The sequence below is a fragment of the Octopus bimaculoides genome, unplaced genomic scaffold (genome assembly GCF_001194135.2).
Source record: "Octopus bimaculoides isolate UCB-OBI-ISO-001 unplaced genomic scaffold, ASM119413v2 Scaffold_46915, whole genome shotgun sequence".
In the NCBI taxonomy this organism is placed as follows: domain Eukaryota; kingdom Metazoa; phylum Mollusca; class Cephalopoda; order Octopoda; family Octopodidae; genus Octopus; species Octopus bimaculoides.
Window position 1 is genome coordinate 97,412 of NW_026310629.1, and position 5,190 is coordinate 102,601.

At 37.9% G+C, this 5,190-nt stretch overlaps 1 long non-coding RNA gene across 1 annotated transcript in view; it reads left to right on the forward strand.

Annotated features, from left to right (window-relative positions):
* Positions 1–3,346, forward strand: part of LOC106875115 (uncharacterized) — a 24,693-nt gene extending 21,347 nt beyond the window's left edge. The window contains exon 3 of the long non-coding RNA XR_001410082.2: positions 3,252–3,346. This is a non-coding gene — a long non-coding RNA (uncharacterized LOC106875115). The remainder of the gene's footprint in view (positions 1–3,251) is intronic.
* Positions 3,347–5,190: the final 1,844 nt, after the last annotated feature.

The window sequence follows — 5,190 nt, forward strand, 5'->3', positions numbered from 1 at the left end:
TGAAACATGTATCTGTCAAGCTTCTGTCGAACTTTTTGATCTCATTCCTTCCTTCGCTTCATAGCCTTTCCTTTCTTATCTTCTCAAACTCCGCCACCAGCCTTGACAAACTTTCCCGCTCCAAACCAATTCATCAAATTCGTTTTCAGCAGTAATTTTCTCACTCACTGACGAGGAGTCGAGTGAAAAGCAAAAAGCAATATATTCTAACTTCCTCACTATAAATAAACGCTACCAAATTACCGACTGCTAGAGGAAACTGATTGTTCCAACATAGACCACCACCACTGATACCCTTCGCTTCGTGATTTTTACTTTGGTTTATTTATTTTTATCTTTAGATTCTCTTACTTTATTGATGGTTCGCTGTCGACATTGGGGTATGTGGTTATTGAGTAATAATAGCTCATCTTGTGTTTATGCGGTATCAACAAACTGTTTATGAAAATGTCAGCAGATCATCATTGCAAGGACGGACACGCAGGCACACAAGCACATACACACACGTATATATGACAAACACACACACAGACGTACAAACATTTATTTATTTTCTCTGTAAATTCCTGTGTTGCTTTTTTCTGAAGAGCGTAGGCTCGAAACGTAAAAGACTTCCCGAGCGTTAAACTAATACATCTGTTTGTTGTTTACACACCCGTTTTCGTCTTTTGTTTTGTTTGTTTGTTTTCTTTTTGTAAATTCCAACTGTATGTATACAGGTATGGCTGTGTGTTAAGAAGCATACTTCCCAACCACATGGTTCTGGGTTCGGGCCCACTGTGTAGCACCTTGGGTAAGTGTCTTCTGCTATAACCTCGGGCCGACCAAAGCCTTGTGAGTGGATTTCGAAGACGGAAATTGAAATAAGCCCATCGTATATATATATATAATTTAAATTTTCATGTTAATTTTAATTTTAATTTTATTTTATTAATAACTTTTTTATCTCTCTACATATTCCATTTTAGTACATATTTTTGATAAGGTTTCTCAAAGGCTGAAACATGTAAAACTAAACCAAAACATTCTTCTTTTAATGTATTTATATAAAGGAAAATTAAAATGTGCCCAATTTTAAGAAAGTAGCATTTCTTTTTCATATATATATATATATATATATATATATATTTATGTGTGTGTGCCTTTGTGTCGGTGTGTGTTCCCGCCACCGTCTCTTGACAAGCGGTTCGGCAAAAGAGACAGACAAAATAAGTACTGGTTTGTAAAAGAATAAGTCCTTGGGTCGATTTCTTCGATGCATACCTTTTCAAGGCGGGCCTCAGTCAAATGACTGAAACAAGTAAAAGATAAAAAGATTAAAATGTTTAACTCTTCTATGAAAATTCCTAACTCCATTCTAACGAATTTTTCCAGATATAATCCACCCCTTCATCAGGTTGCATCTTGTTACCTGCGTACGACAACGTCTTTGATGACGGCAAAATGTAATTTCTCTACTCTTGATTGCAAGAGTTTGTAAAGAACTTCTCACCAGAATCTGAAACGTAACTCTGACGTGGTTTTGCCATCGGTCGCTCGTTAATTTTCTTTATGATGTATATGCCGCCTGTGTCTTTATAGGTTAATTAGCATGGTATGGACGAAACTGCGAGCACAAACACTCGCTGCCCTGTGAATGCTTTGAGGGAAAGAAAAGGTTTGCGGGAGTGAAATTCGACAACAAATCAAAGAGGTGTGGTTCTCCGGTGTTCTCTTTGACACTCTACCGGCTACTCTAACCCTGTAAGACGTTTGAGCCAAAAGAAGGTCGTACCAATATAAAGCCTACCTCTTGCTGGTTACCGCAGCCGTTTCAACCCGCTTAGCCAATGTCGTTAGACCTCAAAGTTTAAAGATACATATTTAAAAGACACGTTTCTTTTTTTTTCTTTCTATTTGCTTTGTCTCCTCAACATAGGCGAATACTTCTTCCATTTTTTCCTGTGTCTCAAATTAATGCACCTTGTTTGTTGTTTTCTCACCGCTGTCCCTCTCATTCATACAATATTCAGCTAAACATACATACATACAAAAAAGACCATTAATGGAATTTCTGAAATACTCTCAACATGCCTACACGCATATAAATGTACCATCGCACAATGCAGTGGGAATGAATTTGAATAACTGTTAACATAATTTACTTTGAGGTATGTATTAATTAAGTTTATCTTTAAACTCCTCATTCTTACAAACACCATGTAGCTACTTTGTATATATATGCAGGTATAAGTTAAAGGTGTTTCAATCCTCTAAGGGAAAGATGTCCATAGAAACGATCGCAAACTCACTCTAACTCACCTTAACTAATTAAATAACGGCTTCCTAGCGCAAAAAACACACCTGTAATTGTTATTTTCCCTCCATTTTCTTATCGTCTCTCTCTCTCTCTCTCTCTCTCTCTCTCTCTCTTTCTGTATACACACACACACATATACATATATACATACAAGTGTATGTGTGTATATAAGTGTAATGCAATTAACCTAAGGTGAAGGCCATTTCCATCCCCGCACCCGTTGTCGTCTGCTAAGCTATTGTGAGCAGACGTCCAACTCTAGAGAGTGGGATCAGATTGCGTGGAGTGACTCTCACTTTTAAACTACTGAGCAAAGACAGGAAAAAAAAAGAGACCTGGTTTTCATAGCCATTTGAAGGCATGCTGCTCTTTCTCATGATGTTCTGGCACGAAGAGGCTTCCATCTTTGTAAGTTATGAGTGTTGCGTCCATAGTTAATCGTGTATTTCTGAGTGGAGTCCAACAAAGTATAAAGTTATTCACAAAAGTCCTTCCATTTAATTCCGTTTTATGTTATGGCATGTAATCTATCGCTATTGCTCCTTATTGCATGTGCATAGTAAACAAGCGAGACAGCATTGTAGCTGTATGACTATTTCAACAATTGTAGCCATGATGCTAACAAATGTCATTTTTACAATCATATTTATAAATCACTTTGGCCATTTGTGGCTTCCTTTTGGGTTTTCATGCTCGAGGTTTTGCTGTTGACAAAGAGGTTTTTGATTTTACACTTTATTTCGTGAATTATTGTGGATAGTTTGTAGTTGTGATGTGATGTATTTTATATTCCGTTTATGAGATGCCGGATGATACGCTCATCTGTTTTATAGCTTGCATGTATTTCATTCATATAGCACAAATTATATGTGGTTGTGTATTTTTAAAACGTGCAATGTGTGGGGTATTTTGTGGCAATATTATCTCAGGGATTACTGTTAATATATTCCAGCAATAAATTCTACACAGATCCTGTATTCCTGCCATAAAAGAGAGAGAATTACATACGTCAATAAAAACATCGCATCCTGATAATGAAACTGTGAAGGTCTTGAAATTGTGATAATGAATGTAGAAACTTTATAGCAGCAAACAACCTGCAAAGGACTCTTATGGAAATATCTTAATTAAAAAAAAGTTGAAGCTACAACTAAAAGGGATTAATAAATTCAGGCAGATATCTCTAAAGCAGTCAGTGTTAAGCGAATTTGCCTAACTATATCCAGCAATCTGATACCAATAAATGGTAGGAGAATAAACATCCAAGGTCATTTTTCATGTATGACAGGTAAATCCAAATATCGTTTAGAAGAATTTCAAGAAATTCTGAGCATAAAACAACACCGAGAATAAGAATGGAGAGAATCCTATGTTTAATTGGTGATTGCACGAAACAATGTCGACGATCGTTTCTGTTATGTCAGTAGATTTAGAAAAGAAAATATCGGCCAATTTAATCTATTCGAAAATATCTATTAACACAACGTTATCAAAGCAATCCAAAATTGGTTGAATTCTAAATGAAGAAAATATCTCCTATAGACGAACGCGTACAAAAAGAACGTTAAGATATATTGCTATAGATAGATAAGTAGATAGATAAATAGGTAGATAGCTAGGTAGACAGATAAATAGTTAAGGAAACAGATAGATATATACCTCTTGTATGTACATACACACGTTTATTATATGAACTCAATCTGCCGTTTGAAATCAGCACCTACAGATTTGGTACAAATAACGCTCCGACGATTATTCTTTTACTTGTTTCAGTCATTTGACTGTGGCCATGCTGGAGCACCAGCAAATTGACCCCAGGACTTATTCTTTGTGAGCCTAGTACTTATTCTATCGGTCTCTTAGGCCGAACCGCTAGGTTACGGGGACGTAAACACACCAGCATCGGTGTTGTCAAGTGATTTTGGGCGGGGTGGGTTTACAAACAAAGACATAAACATATACACACACATATATACACACACATTTATACACACATATATACGACGGGCTTCTTTCAGTTTCCGTCTACCAAATCCACTCACAAGGCTTTGGTCGGCTCGAGGCTATAGTACAAGACACTTGCCCAAGGTGTCACGCAGTGGGACTGAACCGCGAACCATGTGGTTCGTAAGCAAGCTACTTACCATACAGCCACTTCTACGCCTGCGAAAATTCACTGTTAAATTTCCCTTCCATCATTCGCACATCCTTAAACAAAGCTCAGACACACACATGAACATGTGCAAAGTGAAACACATGCATGGACACACACAATGCTTCCCTCACACACAACTAACTCCCTCTGGTGTGTATATATTAACCCTGACAAGATGAAAGGGAAATACATTGGCAACTTTTCAGAATCGTTATTAACTGGCCATTCGTCGCTAACGCCAAGTGTTTCAGTTAATCCGATCGACAGAACAGCGTGAAATTAACGTGCAAGTGATTGAATACTCCACAGATAAGCGTATCCTTAATGTAGTTCTCAGGGAGATCCAGTGTAACACAGAAATGTGACAAAGTTCGGCCCTTTGAAATACAAATTCTATACTTTTCCAGCAGCTGAGTGACCGGAAGCAACGAAACAAAATGTCGGTTAAAACGGGGAATACTCCAGATGATCCGATCAACGGAATAGCCTGCTCGTGAAATTAACTTGCAAGTGGCTGAGTACTCCACAGACACGTGCGCCCAAAACGTAGTTCTCAGCGAGATTCAGCATGGCACAGAATGGCATGAATCTGGCCCCTTTGATATAGAAGTACCACTCGTTTTCGCTGGATGAACGAAGTGGAGCAACGTGGAATAAAGTGTCTTAGGACAGAGCGTGCTCCTAGGTACCGAACTCACCCCCTTACGATCATGAGCCGAATACACTAACCACTAAG